We start from the raw sequence: 21643 nt of genomic DNA, 5'->3' as shown, positions 1-21643 counted from the left end.
CGTACCTCCTTGGACTACATGAAAAGGGACATCGAGGAGCTCTCTGATTATGTAGCCCAGGCAGGTATGACCCTGACCTTGAGCAGTATCCTACCTTCACCTAGAATGATGCCACAATACAGCGATAAGATGATCAGCTTTAATAATTGGCTTAAATTCTGGTGTCATTCAAAGGGGATCCAATGTCTGTCTGCCTGGGATGACATGCTGGACACGCCACGCTGCTTCGCAAGGGATGGCTTGCACCTGTCACCCCTGGGCTTCTGGATATTGGCAAAGGCTCTTGCCACCCCCATAGTGCCTTTTTTAGGCAAGGCTCAAATTCTAAACCTACCACCCTAGAACACCAAAAAGGAAAAAAACTAAGGGTAACGCTGCTCAATGCCAGAAGTCTCAATCTCAAGATGCACGCACTCGAGGCCCTTCTCAATATGGAGAACATCGATGTCTGTGCTGTGACAGAAACCTGGTTCAAGGCTCCTGAGAGCACCCCAGCACTAACAGGTTTCACCTCATATCATGCGTTCTGGCCCCAAAATCCGGACAACACCAAGAAAGGAGGGTGTCCATATTCATAAAGGACACCCACACCTCAAGGTTGGTGGCAACGCACGATGCATCGGAGACCATCCAGGTGCAATTAACCATAGGCAAGACTGCTCTGCAATTTGCAGCATGTTACAGGCCACCCTCTCAAACTCAGGAACCTCACATGGCCTTCCTGAAAACATTGGAGGGGATAAATGTATCTCCGAACACCATCATACTAGGTGACTTCAACTACCCTAATATAGACTGGAAACACTACTCAAGCCCGAACACTCTAACCCAAAGATTCCTGGAGTTCATAAACTCAAATGCCATGGAACAACTAATCACCATCCCCACAAGAGGAGAAAACATACTTGATCTCATCATCACGAACATGGGATCAAAATGTTCAACACCGGAAGTATACCCCTCACTGGTGAGATCAGATCATAAACTAATCTCGCTGGAGGTCCTCATCCCCCCCCCACCTGAAACAAAAAAGACCACAGTGAAAAACTTCTCAAAAGCCGATTTCACACTTCTAAAAACTAGTGTGGTCTCCTTTAAGGCCCCTGAGCCAGTGGTAAACATTACTCAAACCGCTGAATCACTTACAAATGCCTTCTACCAGCACCTACAGGACTGCATGGATCAGGCAATCCCAAACAAAACTAAGACTCTCTGTACCAAAGGCAAGCGTCCAGTCTGGTGGACCCCAGCCATAAACAAGCTCTACAACAAAAGGAGGAAGCTACTACAAGATAGAGCAAAATCCTTGAAAGGTAAGACACCTTTGATCATTATAAGTAAAAACTAAGAGCTCTCATAAAATCATCCAAGGCAAATTTTGAGAGAAAAATCGCCAAGGACTCTAAAGAGAATCATAAGGCCTTCTTTAGCTATGTTAGAAACCTAGGAGGAAACTCCCAGATATGCTCAGAATTAGTTCAAAATGATGTGAAAATTACTGAACCTACACACATTGCCAACATACTGGCTGACAGGTTCAGTGCAAACTTCTCCCCCACCCCAAAAGGAGAGATATCTATTCCAGAGGATTGTAGCCCCCCAAACATCTCCAACGCCCCGGTGAGAACTGCCCTCACTAAGGCAAAAAACACAGCATCCATGGGACCGGATGGTGTCCCTGGCTGTGTGCTTCATGAACTCAACGAGGAATTAAACCCACAGTTAGGACAGCTGTTTAATCTTAGCCTCACCTCAGGATACGTACCCAAGGAGTGGCGCATGGCGACTGTGGTCCCACTTCATAAGGGCGGTGCCTCCACAGACCCTGGAAATTACCGCCCCATTAGCTTGACAAGCCTTATCTGCAAAGCCATGGAGAGGATCATAATGGAACTCATAAATAAAGACATAGGGAACTTGCAGACTTTGGATCCAACCCAGTTTGGCTTTGTCAAAGGCAGATCATGCCTTTTAAACTTGGTTGACTTTTTCGAAACAGTCACCAAGGCCATTGATGAGGGAAAGGCAGTCCATACAGCCTATCTCGACCTGGCAAAGGCCTTGACACAATACCCCACTCAGGTATCATCGAAAAACTCATCAGCTTGAATGTAAACCCATACATCACAAGATGGGTTGCAAACTGGCTAAGTGACAGAACCCACAGGGTCAGAGTTGCTGGAGCCATGTCAGACTCAAAGCCTGTCACAAGTGGTGTCCCACAGGGCTCAGTCCTGGGTCCACTCTTGTTCGGCATCTACTTTTCTGAAGTACAAGCAAACACAGGAGGGTTATGGCTGACAAAGTTTGCAGATGACTGCAAACTGGCCATAGTCGAAACACATCTGACACAGATATCCTCCAGAAGGGCCTCACAGAAACGGATAACTGGTGCCAGAGCCATGGCCTGAAGTTAAACGCCAAAAATGCATAGTCATACCCTTCGGGAAAAACAAGGTTACCCTAGCTACCATATAGGTGGCAATCCACGGAGCACAGAAAAAGTCATCAGGGATCTGGGGACCCAGGTTGGCAGTAGCCTTTCGTTTGACACTCATGTTGCTAAAGTAGTTAGGAAAACCTTCTATATCGCCCACCTGATCATGAAGGGATTCACATCTAGATCAAGGGAGGTCATCGTCCCCTGTACTCATCACTCATTAGACCTATGATTGAGTACAATGCCCGTTCGGAATGTATCTGACCAGACACCTGCTGCAGCTTGAAGGCCCCAAAAGTTCCTCACCAAAAGGATAAAGGGTCTCAAAAATATGTCTTATGCTGCCCGACTGAAAGAACTCCAGCTCTATTCAGTCTCATACCGCTTGCTCAGAGGTGACCTGTGCCTGACATATAAGGCCATGTCAAACCCAGATTTGATGAATATGCTTCACCTCAAAAAATCTAGATCCCTCAGAACCACAAGGGCGGGAGACTTAAACCTTGACACGGTTATAAATAGAACGTGCTGGAGGGACAGATTCATCACCCAGAGACTCCCTATGCTGTGGAACAAAATCCCGGTACATGTGAGGCAGAGCACCTCTCTGGCCTTGTTCAAGAGGAATCTTGACCAATGGATGGGGGATCGCAGATATACCCCAGGGATTACTTCAGTGTCACTGCTTGACAGAGGCACAGCAAAATGATAGGCATAGTTTTATTCAAACTAAAGGGGTGGCGAAAGCCAAATAACTATGGGCTAGGCTTATAAATGCCTTTGGGCAGATAGCCTAGTATGAACCTATGAACCTATGAACATTTTTTTCTGGTGCATTTCTGTATTGGTCAACATTATTCAGTGAAACTTTTGGTGTTAGGTAAGAATTCTGCATGATATTTAGTTTGGCAGCAACTGTTATTTTGTCTGAGTTTGTATTTGATACACATTTCAGACATTAGTAAGCCATGATTTAGTCATGGCTGAAACATGTAGGTACCAAGGATTATGTTGTTATATGATTTGCATACCATTTGTCATTGTCAGTACAGAATTTATTTTTTTAAGATTTGATTGTTCCTAGTTCACTTCATTTATGCGTCATAAGGATCAGCATTTTCAAATGCTTTCCCAAGTGCTCCCGTAGATAATAATTTAGCAGAAAAAATGTAGTATGTATTTGATAAATTAAATGTAAAACTGATGTAGGACACATAAAAGACAACTGGTGTAACTCCTTATCTGTTTTTGAAAATATCAGAGATAGCAGTACCAAATTGATCAGAGTTGAACTTGTTATTTAAGATCAACACTGAAGTGCAGAGCTGCATTTTGTGTATGTTTTCAGTGTTCTTTTTAATTTAAAAATGCTGAATGATATGTGAGTTTCAAGGGCAGAGAAGTTTTAATGCTAAGTTTGTTTAGCAGATGTCTTAGTGTTTGTGCTGTAAAATGCAAAATAAAACTTTCAAATGAAGTTCAAATCATCATAGAAGTAAATCAGTATGCACATTAGTGTTTATGGTAAATGGAGTGAAATAGCTAAGTAATGGATCATTGGAATGGCTGCAGGGGGAGGCTCCATTCGACCATGATTTTGTGAGGGGGAAGGGCGGCAGACTTAGACAGCCCCAGCTGAACTATACCTCCCAACTGTCCAGATTTTCAAAGAATGAATAGATTTTTGCTTCTTATTTTTGGTTTGTTCCTCATAAAATTTGTGGTTTTCTGGCAAATCATTTAGGAATTAAGTCACTAAATAATGACACACTGAGTTTCAGAATTCATAACCTTCAGAAAAATGCATGCTAAAGGTAAGACCTGTTGTTCTATCAACTGTCTCAGTTTATACAAGAGCAATTTTTAGTACTGTTTATATGTTCCCCCAATATATTTGGCCTTGTCCAGATTTATTGCATTAACAGGTTGAGAGGTACATGCAAATAAATTGCTTTATAGAATTAGGAATAGCCAAACCTCTCAACTGTCTCTGATTTTGGCTCAAATAATAATCCCTCCGCAAAATAGCAATTTTGGAAGAAAGCATGGAGGGTTTACAATTAAGAAATAACTGTAATAATTAGAGTTATAGATTAATTTTATTTCAGAAATGCATGTAGATTCTTTTATTTTGTCAGCTGCTCAAGTTAGCAGTACTAATATTAAAGTGTCCCTTCTTTGACAGGTTCCCAGCTGTATTGTGTGGCTATTTTATATTTTTACATCACATTTTTGGTCCATTTTTCATAAAATTGTGGTTTTTTTGGCAAATTAGTGACAAATCATTAAAGACTGAAGTTAGAAAATAATGACAGACATTTGAGTTTCAGATTTCATACCATTCAGAAAATGCATACTAATGCAAGACCTATTCTATTATCTTTCTAAGTTTATAAGAGCAATATTTTAAAAACTGTCCTTATTTTTGGGCCTTTGTCCCACTTCTTTGTATGGCTTTGTCCAGATTTCTTGTTCTGAGGTTGAGAGGTATGACAAATGTGTCAGGGTCATCTCAGTCAGCCAGAGACATTTAATATTGTGACATACTTGTTGCACCCCACTCCCCCATGTAGTGACTCAGGATGTGTTGAAGCAAGGCAAGGAGTAGTTATGCAGTGTAAATGTGCAGAATACCCCCCCCCCCCCCATCCAAGGTAGACAAGTACTAGAGTGGCTTTTCATCTGTCCTTGATTTTTGCAGAATGGTCTGGTTTCTGTCATATTTTTTGTACTGTGGATTTGTGCTTATTACTCAGAGTGCCTGTTGCTCTGTGTTTAAGTAGCAATACTTTAATGACCATCAGGTAAGCTTGGCTGAGATTGTAAGATGCAAGTAAGCTTTAATAAGCATATTGTTAAAGAATTGCCAACATTGAAAGCCTTTCTGTTGTCGCCATGTAGAGGATACTTAACTAGATAATGTATAAGCCTTGGGTATTGAAATGCATATGACAGTATTTGTAATAAAGGGCAGGATTACATTATTTTAAGAAGCTCATTACACTTGGAGACTTCCAGTCATCTCTGCAGGCTTTACCCGTAAACTAAACAGAATGCCAATCGTGTGGTCCATAACCTGTACAGTAATCCTTTTAAGCAATGTATCTTGAGCTTATTACTTGTTTGCTTTTCATTTTTTACTTTGATCATGTTTTCCCCATGAAACAAGTAGATAGTTGTCAGGCAGCAGGTCTTTTCTTGGCTAAGGAACATATTTACAAGTGGGGGCATCAGAGATTTCTACTTTCAGCATGTTACTTGGTACTTTAATAAAGCTGAATATAAATTATAATTAGAACTGCAGTGCAATAAGTGGTTTGAGTTGAGTGCTGCTTGTTTTTCTTGTACTTGATTTTGACTGGCATTCCATTAATGTATTTAAAAAAGTAATTTATTTTTTCATGCCTCACAACCTTTTTGTTTCCATCTAGATATTAAGTAAGCTGTCATGCAGACAATGCATTGAAATATTTTTATTCTTCTACACTTCATTTTGTCTTGATTGGACTCTCATAATGACAGTTTGGCACCCACGGCAGTGTATTTAGTTAGTTTTTGTGGTTTTGAGCATAGCTCCTCCCCTTTCTAGTTGTCCGCACCCCCCAATGACCCCACTCAGTCAGCTGTCTCCTGCAGCCCCCCTTTGATTTGAAGTCACCAGCCGCCACTGCCTCTAGTTGGGAACTAACTAGTTGTTCCAGAGTATTTGCATTGATGAGTCCAAAAACCTCTGAGCAAGTGAATTATGGGTAATATAAGTCTCCCAGTTTACAGAGGGGGTAGTTGAAGTCACTCGTAACTATGGTGTTAGGCTGACTGTTAAGAAATTCCAGTAGGTTTAGGTAGGAGGTATGGTTTTCTACACTCATGTTAGGGGATTTGCAGCTAACAAGGATATGATAGGGGGTTGCACTTATGATTAGATGGGCATGGAGCAGCTCGAGTGAGTCATGTTGTTGGACCAGGCTTGCAGAGTACGTGTCCTTTATTAACATTGAGACACCCCCTCCCTTTGTTTTATCCTGAGCTAAGTGGGATCAAAATGTATGAAAGGCACTGAAGTCTTTGATAGCTGGGGTGCTTTCCATGGCCTTGAACCATGTTTCTTTGACTGCACATATGTCTACATTCTCCAGGGTGAGGAGTGTTTCCAGGGAGAGCAGTTTTTTTATTTAAACTCCGAGCACTGAGCAGCAGTGCCTTTAGGTAATCATAAGTGATTTTGTTATGATGGGGGTTTAACAACTTAGCACAGCCTAAAAAAGGCACTGTGGGGATGGATAAAGTTTTTGCCAGTATCCAGAAGCCAAGTGATGACAACTGAAAATCTTCTCTGGCAAATCATCATGGTTTGTCAATCGTGTCTTCCCAGGTTGACAGATATTGTAACCCATTGTTGTGGCTCTAGAAAGTAAGCCAATTGTTGAAGTCAATCATTTTTTGATGGTACTGTGGCATCATCATTGGTGGAGGTAGGATGCTACTCAAGGCTAGATTCATACCTGCCTGAGACACATATTCAGAAAGCTCCATCATGTCTCTCTTCATGTAGTCCACTGAGGTACGTCTTAGGTCGTTTGTGCCCTGATGGACTATGATCATGTCATACTGGTACTTGTGGTTAAGACCTAAGTGCATGCATGATCTGGTTGAAGTTGGCTCCAGACAGACAGCCCACTGTGTTATTCTCCTTGTTTAGCCTGGGAAGGGGGGACATCAGTATATCTTACAAAAGAATCCCCAATAACTAACTAGAATGCTTGGCTGTGTGGTGTGTTGCATTATGGGCTTGGATGTGGGGCTACTAGGATTTTCTGAGTTAATGATTGTGTGAGGTGCTGTCATTTTTGAGTATGCACAGGGCCATTGAGAGATGTTTTTAGGATGTCGTGGAGTTTTTAGTAGATTACAAGTGAGTACCTCCACTATGTGGGTCTATGTGTTAGTTCCTTAGTGTTGGTAGCGAGTGTTTGGGTGTAATGCTGAGAACTTGGTTTGCATTTTTCATGTGTGTATGTGAGAGCTTTGCCTTCAATGACTGTGCATTTACATGTCTCACACTGTGTTTGTCTGTTCTAAAATTAAGTGGTTGTCAGTGAACATGAATGAGTTACTACACTGCTTCAAGATGTCCATATCCACCAAGCCAGAAGCAGAGATGACAGAGAAGTGCCTATCCATTATAGCAGATCTTTAATATATGGTAAGGAGAAGGGAAGAATCACTTAAAGGTCTAAGTAAACATGTTTAGTAGCATACTATTAGATTACCTGCCATCTGTGTAAACTGGCAGCTCGTCAAGCAGCTATGAACAGTGGGAGACCAAGGCAAGTTTTTGCTATAGATGTTTTTTAACTGGAGAGGTTTGCTTACTTACAAGGCATGGCATGCAAATGCAAGGATTTTACACCAGATGGATGAAAGACTTTTGCACAGTTAATCACTCAGGCCAATCAGATAAACATACAATAAGCCTTCCAACAGCAGTTTCCAACACAGATGAGTTGAATCAGCCCTCTGTCCCCAGAAAAGTACAGAATAAAACCCTCTTAATGTAAAACAAAGTGGCTTTAAGCTCAAGTACCATGACAAATGCTTTACAACAAAATGTAGAACTCCTGCAGTACTTCAGTATCAGGAATCTTTAGAAATAAGTTCACAAACCCTGAAAAAGTTTCCAAATACAAAAAAATATGCGTAAACATAGGAGAACTTTTATAAATACAGAAAAACTTTGCAAAACCTAGAAATATTTTAGCAAACTCAGAAAAGATGTTGCAGTATCAGAGGAGGTTCGGAAATATCAAAATAATGTTAAAATGACTTAAGAGCAGTACAGTAAAAAACAGATGTCATTTCTTTAACAAGTGCAGGCTGAAAATCAGGGATGAATTCAACAAAATCAATAAATGCAGCACAAAACTGTTAAATAGCACTAAGATAGTTCGAGCAAGTGCAAAAAACACTTCTATCAGTGTCTATGTCCACAAATGGTTTTACATGCAATCAAAGGTCTTGTAGTCACAGGTATCCATGCCAGGCAAAGGGAAGCTCAATAAATGAACAAAACAAGTATTACCTGCAACTGAACCTAGGACCACCTGTGTTCTGTATTTAAAGTCAGTGCATTTACACCTTGTACCACAGAGACAGCTCCCTTGAAGGATCTGTAGAAACGTTCCCAAGACAGACCTGATTGAAGATCATCAAACTGATAAGAGAGTCAAAAGTTAGCTTTTGCAATATGTCCTCTTTGTCTTTCAAACTGATATATATATATTTTTTTATATTTATATCATTAGGTGGCCAATGGATCCAGTTTTCTTTAAATTTATAGTAGATCTTGCCTGTACTGATGACATCAGGGTTTTGACCCAAGCTATATAATTAACATTTCCACCTCACATCAAGAGGTTTTTCGGTTCGGTTCTCTGCTGGAGTGCTTTCTCTGTGGAGTCTGCATGTCCTTCTTGTATTTGCAACAATTTTCTCTGGATTCTCTGGTTTTCACCCACAATCCACTGGCATACCGTAAGTGGACTAGGGTCTCTAAATTGGCCCTAGGTGTTAGTGTGTGCATATGTGGCATGGAAGAAAGACCTGACAACGTCCTTCCATCTCCTTATTTGCCTTGTAAACCCTGCAGGTAGTGGTGTTTGTCTGCTGACTCAGTCTAGGAGTTGGATGCAACTCATAAGAGAGAGAGAGAGACAGAGACAGACAGAGAATGAGATGGAACAATTTAGTAATACCACTAAAATCCTAAGTTTGATTCCTGAGGCTGAACAAGTGATGCAAGCCAGACAAATGGGTGTGAGCAGATATTGTCAATCATTCATTTGCGATGAAGAAGAAGAAAAGAGATATAGGGATATAAGACAAGATTTCAATTACAGCAGTGCTCAGGTCATCCAAAATACTCAGGCATCTTGGGTACATATAAAAGGGTGTACACAGTGTGTGACAAAGGTCAGCCCAGTTTATATTACAGAATACAATCTATACTCATGCATTGAAGAGAAACAGTTAGATATTTATAACAGCTGGTGTTCTTTCACATTTATAGGTTCATGGGTTGCTCTTTAATCGTAATAAGGTGATAATCAAGCCTTACACCTTGTGTCTGTGATGTAAACACCTTAACCAGATGAGGCAAGTCTTAATGAAAATTTATTTTACAACTTATCTCATAGGTTTAGCTATTAACATTATATTTTTAGGTACAGTAATTATCTAACATTTCTGTCTGGTGTTTCTGTTTGTCATCCTGTGCATACCTTTAGATACATGTTTACTATGAATTGCAAGGAAAGGCACAGGAGGCTTCCTTGCGTCTTATGTTTAAACATAAGTCCCTATTTTTGAGATGCACGTTTCTGTGCAGAGAATCGGCATAAGCAGATTTCCCATTATTCTAAAAGTAATAATCTGTGAGGGCAAACTTAAGCCTCTGACTTGCAAAAGATGAAGTGGTTTAAATGCAGTCAGGCAATGGCAAACCCTAAAAATGTTTGGCACTGTTTTAACCAAAGTCCTGTCACTTGTTTTTTTTTTTTTTTTTTTTTTTAACTGACTGAGGTCCATTTAAAAGCAACATAACAAATGGTGAAGTAAAAAACTCAAGTAAAACGTTTTGAGTTTAGGAGTAGATCTAGAACTGTATTATAACCAGTCAAGTTGCAAGTTCCCTTAAAACACAGCTTTCAAAATTCCAGGCAGCAAGGAATGCAACATTCGGAGATGTCCCTTAGGCCATCAGCCACCTGTTTTAGGTATATGAGGGATGATTAGTTAACATCACTCAGTGAAAGATGGATTTTTATGGAAACTGGTCCTGGGTTTGTTACAAACGTGTAGTGAAAAATATTTTCTTTTAATAGTAAATGCTTGATTATTCTGCTATATACCCAGTGACAGTATCTAATATTACAGAGATTGAACCAGAATCAAAGCCCCTCTTAGATAACCCTAACATAGCTTATGCCGACCAACCTAGGCTCTCAAGTCAGTGTAAATGTATTGCTCATGCTCAGAATTTTTACGTAAGTGATTTAGATTATATCAACACAAATACTAGACAAAGGTTCAGTCCTAGCAGGGGTAAATCTTAGGATATGTACAATCTCATCAAGTATGGGGATGAGATGAATAACATTGCTAAAGTAACACTGCAGTCTCAGATCGTCTCCAAATTTCTTAAGGTGAGTAAATCGTACTGTTTTTAACAGAATTATTGTTCGTATGACCCCTTGACATCAATGGTGTTAGCAAACAAGTGTGAACCCATGACAGCAATGGTGATAGTAAACAAGTGTGAACCCATAATATCAATGCTGATAGTAAACAAGTGTGACCCCTTGACATCAATGGTGATAGTAAACAAGTGTGACCCCTTGACATCAATGGTGATAGTAAACAAGTGTGACCCCTTGACATCAATGGTGTTAGCAAACAAGTGTGAACCCATGACAGCAATGGTGATAGTAAACAAGTGTGAACCCATAATACCAATGGTGATAGTAAACAAGTGTGACCCCTTGAAATCAATGCTGATAGTAAACAAGTGTGACCCCTTGACATCAGTGGTGATAGTAAACAAGTGTGAATTCATGACATCAATGGTGATAGTAAACAAGTGTGAACCCATAATATCAATGGTGATAGTAAACAAGTGTGACCCCTTGACATCAATGCTGATAGTAAACAAGTGTGACCCCTTGACATCAATGGTGATAGTAAACAAGTGTAATTGAATGGACTACTAGTACTATGATAACCAGCAAAGAAAAGACAACATCCAAAGAACAGTTAGAAAGTTCCATCACCAATGCAAATCTAATGCTTTCCATAGTTAGACATCAGCTGAAAAGACAGGAAGGTGTCAGGTACCCAAAAACCTGAGCTTTAATGAAATGACCTAAGCAAATGAGCAACAGATGCCTGCATCTGTAGAACTTCTAATTTCAAATTATATTGCACATTAGATGTAATTACAATTGACTAGTACTCATTAGTTTATGAACATTATATATATATATATATATATATATATATATATATATATATATATATAAACAGCATTTACCAAATTTATTTCTTCTTAGATTTTAGGGTTGTGTATAGTGCAATGCACCCATTGTTTACAGCAAGTAGTGTACTCTTACAAAGTGAAGGAACTGCACTCAAGTGTATACATAATAAAATACTGAACAGAGCTAGACCAAATCTGGAAGGTACCAAGTGGTCCTTCAGTGCAGAAATTCTTGTTTGGCAAATATGAAAAGACCAATTAAGTAAGTAAATAAGTAAGTAAGCAAATAAATAAATAAATAAAAATGTACAAAATTAAAGCACAATGCCAAATGTATAACTCTTTATGAAGCAGGGTATCCCTACTCACCTGCTTGTGAAAAAAACTGCTCCTGCTAACCCTTTGCTAAATAAATATTTCAGTTCTGAGGAGGTACATCATAACCTTGGTTAATCTACTTAGGTCATGGGGCAGTCTTTCATATGGAGGTACAAATGGATTTGATTATTTCACTTTTGTGACACAGTTTTCTTTACCTTGCTTTATACAATTTGACTTTAATGCCATTTTAGCATTTTCGTTTTAGTCTAAAAATTCAGTATACTAGATTTAAGAATTTCATCGCATGTGTGTTTGTGTGTGCATCTGTATATATACATACGTACATGCATACCATCTAGCTCTCTCTCTCTCTCTCTCTCTCTATATATATATATATATATATATATATATATATATATATATACCATACAAAGCAAAATTAAAAATGCAGTCACCAAGACCAGGTACTTCAACGTATACAAGAAACGATAAAACAAAAAAAAGTACCAGAGCCCCCACAGCTTAAAATGAGAGGTACACTTTAATATAGAGATACGTGTTTTAGGGCAATATCCACGCACTTCCTCAGATCACTTAATAAAGCACAGAAACATCATTCTTTAAAAATCAAGTAACAACCAATCAAAAAGTTGCATTCTGCACACACCCCTCTCTGGTGAAACACTGCCATTCATAAAATCCTAATCATATGACTTAAGACGTAATGAAAGTCTAGACCCGTGCTTACCATCACAGTTTAACATTATCAACACTCATCCCAAAAAATTGGTTAAATTGCAATAAAAATATATAAAAACAATACCATCCAATTGTCTATATAGCATATAATATCCAAAACAGGTTGATATTAAATACATATATGAAAATAAATCACTATCTAAAAACTTAAAACCTCAATAAGACTATAAACCAATTACAGCTCTTCAAATCGTACATGCCCATAAGGGGCGGAAAACCACCATTTAACAAGAAAGGCTAAAACTAGCAGTTCAAAATATAGTCTATCAAGTTATATTAATCATTATCTAAGCCCTCTTGACCTCCACACCCCTTGCTTATTATATATACCAAAGGCGAGATCACACTACAGAGGGGACAAAGGCAAATTTCCTGATCCCCACTGTACTGCAATCTCCATACAAAGGCTTTCATGCTTTGGAAAGTCAATAATATGGTATGGACAATATGAAATTTGACCTTCTGGAACTTTGATTTTCTGAAAGAGACCTATATATATATATATATATATATATATATATATATATATATATATATATATATGTGTGTGTGTGTGTGTGTGTGTATGTATGTATCTATCTATCTATATAGATAGATATATAGATAGATGATATATATATATATATATATATATATATATATATATATATATATATAGAGAGAGAGAGAGACTTTATATATATATATATATATATATATATATATATATATATATATAGATGCATACATACATATATATATAAATCAATACATATATATAAATATATATATATATATATATATATATATATAAGATATATATTTAAAATGCCATAATTCTTTAGAGTTCTTGACTATGACAGCTCTGGATAAGCTGCCTCATACATGCAGAATTAGTTTTGTTTCCCTACACAACTAGGCTCCTCATATTCTACAGTTAGATACACATTTTTGCTCCTTGTACACATTTTGGTGCCATCCTCTGGAGTTCTGTGCAAGCTATGTAGAGGTTCGCAATATCTATTATTACACTAGACTAATAAAATCTGTTTAAAAGTATAGCTTTGGTTTTATTCAACTCTAAGTATTCTCTCATTGTATGGCTACATTTTACCTCCATCACAAGTTCTGTAAAGGGTCTTAGAGCTAACAATTCTTACAGTATTTTTTCTTTGTCTTTGTTCACCCTTTAAAGCAAGTCTTTCTTCAAATCAAAATATGAGAATGGAGTGAATTTACTTATCTGTATCTCCTTCTGCTCTGGCTATATTATCTCTGGCTATGCTTAATGTATCATACTCCCACTGTATGGCTTACCTGCAAGATCTGGCAGGTCAACATCACTTTCTTCAGTACACTAATGCAGAGTAGAGGGTATAGCCACTTCACCTGTAACTACAGGTATTGGCATTTCTTCTACTACTTTTTCCTGTGTAAAATGTAACTTATATCAGTGACTTTCTTCTATTCTTGTTTGTGGTAATTCCTTTATTAGTACATCAGTAATTTCTGTCCCTTTAAGTGCCTGCTGTGAGAGTCCTGTTTCTGACTATCCCTCTGTTTTAATATTTGAAAGGAAAACCTTTGTCTCTGTTTAGGTTGTATTTCTCCTTTAGTGGGTTTATCGCCATGGATCTCTCCAGAGTCATAGCTAACTACCACTGATCTAGACCCCCACACCCTCTAAAAAGCATTTCCAACTTGAAGAGCAAAGTAAGGGGAAAAAGGTAGAAAACTTGTTGCTACAGTTTATACCATGCATATAAAAGAAAAACAAACTTGTTTTAAACTTTAGCATATTCTACAGTTCATGTCTCACACAGAGTACATAAAGTGCTTTTTCAATTGTAAATAGAATAAAACACTCTTTTCAAACTGCAGCAAATTGCCTGCTACATTTGTAGCACACAGTTGGGAAAGTTTATGCCACTCATGGAGTGTGTAAAGCACTTCTTCAATTGTAAAAGGAAAAATTAATTTTAAATAGTAGCAAACTGCTAGCTGCATTTGTAGTTTATGTCATACAAAGGACATTAAGGACTTCTTCGATTTTAGAAGAAAAAAAATATTTAAAACTGTAGCAAACAGCTTGGAGCATTTGTGGGAAGCAGTTGAGTTGCTAGTCTATGTCACATAAAGATCAAGTAAAGCACTTCTTCAATTGTAACAAAAACAATTTTTTGTTTTAAACTGTTATAAACTGTTGCTACATTTTTAACAAAGATTTGCTACAGTTTATGCCAAATGTGGAGAGCTAAGCACTTCAGTTATTGACTCAACTGCAGTACTGGCATTCATTTCTGAATACCAGTAAGGCACTGAAGACCAGTCATAATTTGTCAGTCATGCCACCTGTGATGCCCCACCACTGACAACAGTAATCAAGGAGCCTCAATCCTCACTACTTGCACTAGTGAGGGATGTATATTGGGAGGATGACTAGTACACACACAGTATTTCCAGCTGCAACTCTGCATCAAGTGCAATTTCCCTTAAGAGCAAACAGAGACCACAGACAGCCCAGGCATGGTTTCTCCCTTTCTCCAGATCCCCAATAAGACTCCCCACTGGCACAGCTATAGAGTTCAGATCTCAACTGAGTGACCAAGCCAAGACCTCTAGCACCCTTTCTGTCCAACCACTACTTTGTGTCCCTGCCCAAGTAGCTGACACACACACTCTTTGAGGTTTGTTTTACACACCCACACACACACACACACACACACACACACACACACACACACACACACACACACACACACACACACACACACAGACAAGCACACATGCACACACACACACACACACACACACACACACACACACACACACACACACTCACACACCTGTGAAAGGCTAGAACAGGTTTACTATCTATGCCCCTTCTGCCCTTCTGCCCAGACTATAAGGTAGTTTTCACTGCCACCACCTAGCTCCTTATTGGCTACTTTAAGGCCCTTAACAAAGGGTGTCCAATCTTACTGTGTAGTGATACTGTTAATACAAATGGTAGTTTGACCAAGAGCAAGGCTATTAGGAGTGTCCTCAAGTGTCACCAAATAAATATGCAAGGAATCTCAGAATTTAAATATGTCTCACAAATATCAACCACAATGAAAGGTTTATATATATTTAATAATAAATAATAAACAAGAACAAGAAAATACTCAGTATATAATCACAGTAACAGAGTTCAAAATCACAGGAAGTATTTAAACCAACATTGCAGAACAGTCTCAAATAAATAAAAAACACCTAAAGTAAGCTTTGTTATATTCCTGACTATACCTAGAGAATTATTATATTCTAGTTAGCTAACTCACAGAGCAAGGAAGGCAGATGTGGTGAATGGGTCTTCCAGCTGATGTTGTCAGGTCAAAGACAAAATACAGAATACTCAGTCTCTCTCAGAGACTTTTTAAATTAATATCTCATATATTACTGCTGGGATAGCTTGCTGAATGACATGATTTCTTGTCATGTGACTTTATCCCAGGTAAAACTCCCATTGATGCAGCTAGTAGCATTGAGCATCTACCTGGAAAAATACATAAACAAAGGCTTTTCTTAGATCTAACGCAGATACTTGAAGTCATAAAACAATAAACACTTCCAAGACAATGCAAAAAACTTTTAGTTTTAGGCATTGCATCTGTTACTGCACTGAAATTAAAAGATGACATTCTTTTATTACGTGGCCATAAAGTAATTTAATTTCAGCTATTTTCTGAAGTTAACCTCTTGTGTTTCAGTTTCCATTGTTAAGATAAACACATCTAAACAGTTACAATAGTGCAAGTACATTTCTGTTCTATTCCAATAGGATATGCTGTGGCTACATGTTATCTCAGTACTTTACAAAATATCTCTTCAATAGATGTCTGTACAAACCATCTTATATGACATGCAGTTCTAATACATTTGTAACACAAGCATATGAATTATGTTAATATTCACTTATGACATATAGTTATTTACAAAATTCCAGATAGCAGGGCTGGCAGTATCTCCTTTCATGATACCACCTAGCACATTGCTCACAGTGCGGCTGCCTCCTTTGCACCACATTAGCTGTGCTACTGGATTTTTCTCTCTCCCCCTTTCTATGTCCTTCTCTCTGTCTCTCTCTCTCTCTTTCTGTTTCACTCTCTCCGTCTTTCTCTCTCCCTCTCTCTCTATGTCTTTACTTCTCTCTCTGTGCCTTTATCTCTCTCTATTTCTCTCTCTCCCTCCCTCTCTCTGTCTTTATCTGTCTCTCTCTCTTTCACTCTTTCTGTCTTTCACTCTCTCGTCTCCACACAAATATCCTTCATTACTTTAATTACTGGAATCTTTGGAGTATGCACTCTATCAACACTGGTAGGGTTGTTTTCTTTCAGTTTTGGTACTTTCTTTCATTAACATAACATTAATTAACTAACTTAACAACTGTTTTTTGCGTGTCTCAGCAACAGATCATTGGTAATGCACAGTCTCTTCTATCTCGTCCAACAAAAGACAGATTCTAGTGTCTTTCTAAAGTTTCTACACTTATCCTTTTGTCTTTAAGATTGTATATTTTCACCAGTTGGTCAGAAAGATGCTGCCCTGTCCCAATTTAATAGGATTACAGTTAGGACTGTGAATTTGTGACACTGTGTGAAGCTGCTACTATCTCCTCAACATGTTTGTGCTATACATGGCATGTGTAAAGCTGTTCTTCAGCTGTAATGGAAAAAAAAAACTCCCCTTTTATTTTAAACTGTAGCAATCTGCTTGCTACATTTGTAGTATGCAGTCAAGTTTATGTCATATATAGAACACATGAAGCACTTCAAATCTTAAAGAAAAAAAATATTTTAAGCTGTAGCAAACTGCTTGGTACATTTGTAGGAAGTCATTGAGTTGCTTCAATTTATCTCACACACACAACAAGTAAAGCATTTCTTCAATTCTAACAAAAAATGTTTTAACCTGCAACACACTGCTGCTACATTTGTAACAAGCAGTTGCTACAGTTTATGCCATACATGGAGAGCTCACCCCTTTAGTTTTGACTACAATTGTAGTAATGGCAATCATTTCTGAATGCTAGTAATGCACTGAAGACCAAGATCTATCTGTCATGCCCTCTAGCATTCTGCTCCCAGGGTGGCAGTCTCCTTCACCCCTCATTAGTTACACTACTGGATTTTTCTCTCTATCCCTCTCTCTCTCTCTCTCTCTCTCTTTCTCTCTGTCTCTCTCTGATTCTGTTTCAATCTCTCTCTCTCCCCTCTCTCTCTGTCTTTATCTCTCCTTCTCTCTCTCTCTCTCTCTCTCTCCCTTTTTCTCACTGCCTCACTCTTTCCTCTCTCTTTCTTTCACCTCTGTCTTTCTCTCTATCCTTCTATCTCCGTATGTCTGGATCTCCCTCTTCCTCTCTGTCTTCATCTCTCTGTCTCCAGACAGATATCCTTCATTACTTTAATGACTGGAATCCTTGGTCTCTGGTCTGTATCAAGCACTGTCAGCTTTCTTCTCTTTCAGTTTTGGCACTTTCTTTCATTAACATAATATTAATTAATACATTAATTAATTAACATAATTGTGTTTTTGAGGGTATTTCTCGGTAACAAATTATTGATAATGTATAGGTTCTTTTATACCTTCCAACAAAAGCCAGATTTTAGTGCCTTTCTGAAATTTCTACACTTACCTTTTCTCCTTATTAAGACTATATATTTTAGTTGTGTCATAGAGACAATATGTTGATATTTATATTCTAACTATTCTAACAGTTACTTTATTAAATTCCATCGGTATGTTTTTGGTATCAACATGTTGGTTAGAAATCCCATTGTTGACAGCATTTACATTTTCGGCCTCAGAAGTAACATCTTTGTTAGATGTAACATTTATATTGCTACTTTATTTTATTTTATTTGTTTTAATTTCATTTGTTAACAAGGATAGAATGGTGAGTTAGTTAGACCGTGTCCAGCTTTTGCCAGGAAGTACAAAGGAAAGAGAATAATAACAGTACACAATGTACACATTAGGTTACAGAACCAAAATGAAACAACTATATATAGCATTCTGAGTATAAAACTCGAGGCAAAGATATAGTAGTTTGTATATCAGTAATTAAAAAAAAGAGATGTGGATATACAGTATTTACAATATTAGTAGTAAATGAGAAAAAAGGGGGGGGGCGAGTAAAATTATGGAAAGGAAATAAAAGGGAACATAGACGATAAGGAGGGTTGGAAATGAGCAGTAAGTGGGAGTGAGTTAGGGAAAGTTTGAGGACTGATTTGTATGAACATCATGTTGAGCTTTTCTTTAGAGGAAATCATTTATTTGGCTTTTTTCTTAAGAAGAAATCTTTTTGCTGGCTTCTGAATTTCTTGAAGGGTGAATTAGGTTTCATGGAACTGGTTATATGGTCCTGAGCAATATGTCCCTTCTTTCTACATCTAAAACACTATATCTCAGACGCTGATACTTGCAGGATGCTCACAACCATCTGTACATTCTTAACTACAGGCTTAGATTGATCAGTTCCAATCAGTGCTTCATTAGCTCGTAAACTTTCAATGAATACAACCAATTTATTAGTACTATGTAGGTTATTTTGAAAACTCTGTTTATGTAAATGACTTGGGAGGACCATTTTGAACTCTTCAGCTACTATAATATCTGTCAGTTTACATTACAGTTAACTTCAGGTTCTGACCACAAGCTTAAAATCTGCTTTAAATTAAATGTACACTTCACATACCATTTTACTTGAGTTAAATGCCCAGTTAAGAAATGTTAGTGTTACTCTTTCTGACAATATACCAGCATTAGCTAACAATTCTTGTTTTATTGTTTATTTTATTTTTGATAATCCATATAATCAGTATTTTGCGTATATGTATGTATATATGTGTGTATATGTGTATGTGTATGCACACACACACACACACACACACACACACACACACACACACATATATGGATCTACTTCATATAAATTAAATCCCACTTACCCAACTTTCATAACATCGAGCCAAAAACACCGAAAGTCCATAACACCAGTCAGCATGGAACACTGACATTTAACTAAAGATAAGTAACCCATTGGCCAACCCGAAAAACAAACTGAAATGGAAGCAAACAAAACACACCCACATGGGGGGCTTCACCCCCACACACCCCTATGTGGGGGGCTGCATCCCACACACACCCCCCTAACTAAATATACTAACTCCAAGATTGCACTACCATGGAGGTCAGGGAAAAAGGTCAACATGCTGTCCAAGCAGTTACTTACCTTTAGTTACACGTAGTTGTTCTGAGTGGTCAGTGTTGTGGACTTTCGGTGTTCTTGGCTCGATGCTATGAAAGTTGGGTAAGTGGGATTTTGTTTATATGAAGGGGACCGATATACACACATGCACACACACACAGACACACGTATGTATATGTATATAAGGTGTTTGGTGCTTCTCCTGTAAGTTGTAAAGTTTTGGCCCAGTCAGACTCAGCCCTCTCCTCCTGAGTAGAATCTACCTCAAAAGCAGCAATGTCATCATCCCTAGTCACTTTTTTAGTGGTCTTGGGGTAACCAGTAAAAAGGCTTCCCTTTTATTTGATCTTGGAGACTGACTTAATGTCAACCAGTAGCCAAGCTCCTCTCCTAAAGCACCAGACTCCTCTCCTGAAGAAGATCTATATGCTGATTCATGCTGCTGTTAGTCTACACCAGTTATCTAAGTTTTTCTATGCTGTTTGCCAAACAGTTCTCTTACAAAACAAGTCCAGATTTTTTTCTTTTTATGTGGACTAATTAACTCAGAATCAATTTCTCTTGCTGGTTGTAATACAGGAATGGAAAAATAGTGTGATTTTGGTATACATTGACCAAAATCAAAAAGAACCTATGAAAATCATCAGTGTGTTAAATAACACACACACACACACTAGAAACAGTGTCATCGGTTTAAGTTTTCCAACTTCTCTCTAAAGCATTTCTTATTGGGATGCAGCTTCACTTTGATTTATGATACTCCACAGGTAAATCCATATTTAAACATCTGATTTTGCATAACTTCTTCTGGCTTTTCTCCTCTTGGTCTTAAAAAATCCCTCTTTAGCAGCAACTCAGTATAATGGTTGAAACTGATGAACATCTTGCACAATAGAAAAGCTGGTGTTATCTTTAATTATTCTAAAAAGCAATGACATTATTATTTCTACTATTTCTACCCATTTGAATTTAACATCATTCCCTAAATTGATGGAGTTGATAGCTGTTAGGCAAAACAAACAAAATGGCATTAAAAAAGAGGAATTAGAAGACAGGATGAGGAGGGCAAATTTGTATATTGCTGATGACGGAATACTATGAGGAGCAGATGCTTTTCAGTCTATGGAAATATTAATTCATAAGTTGCTGGGAAGTCAGCATAACCTGGATCAACATTAAAACTGGGAGCAAAGAGTGGGAAGCAGTAAGTCAAATTCAGTTAAATCCAAGCAGCTAACAGTGTGAAATGTCATGCAATGAAAAACTTGGGTCATCAGGCAGGCTGCCCTGCAAAAATGACTACTCTTAGAGGTTTCCAGGTTGAAACTGATGGAGGAATTATCAGCAGGAATGTAATAGTGTAGAGTTCTTGTGTATCCTGCAGTTTCCAAGTTAAAAAATGCAAGGTACACAGTAAATTTGTTTTTCATTGCATCCTAGAGGGCTGTTTGTCAATGGTTGTGATAACTTGCATGAAAAAGTGAAATTCTGTATGGAGTTGGTTGAACATACAATGCTTGTTGCTATAGCTATCAACTTCTTAAAGCAAGAAATCTGGACAAAGACATAAATAATGGGGGACAAAGACCCAAAAAATAGGGACACATTTAAAATATTGGTCTTATAAACTTAGATAGTTGCTATACGGTCTATATTATAACAGCAAACGCTGTATAATCAACCCTAAAATGTTAAAATGGCAATGCTGAACACACTGAAAAGAGATTTTTTTCCCAGGGAAAAAAAATCGCTGCTCCGTTAAAAAAAAAAAAAAAAAAAAAAAAAAAACGCAAAATAAATTTTGGGGCTGTGCCCCCCCACACCCCCCAAACTTAAATATATCAACTCCGAGATCACA

The sequence above is a fragment of the Protopterus annectens genome, chromosome 2.part1 (genome assembly GCF_019279795.1).
Source record: "Protopterus annectens isolate FY-2018-M chromosome 2.part1, PAN1.0, whole genome shotgun sequence".
Classification (NCBI taxonomy): domain Eukaryota; kingdom Metazoa; phylum Chordata; order Ceratodontiformes; family Protopteridae; genus Protopterus; species Protopterus annectens.
The sequence above is the reverse complement of the archived record's forward strand: the minus strand, read 5'-3'. Positions refer to the sequence as shown.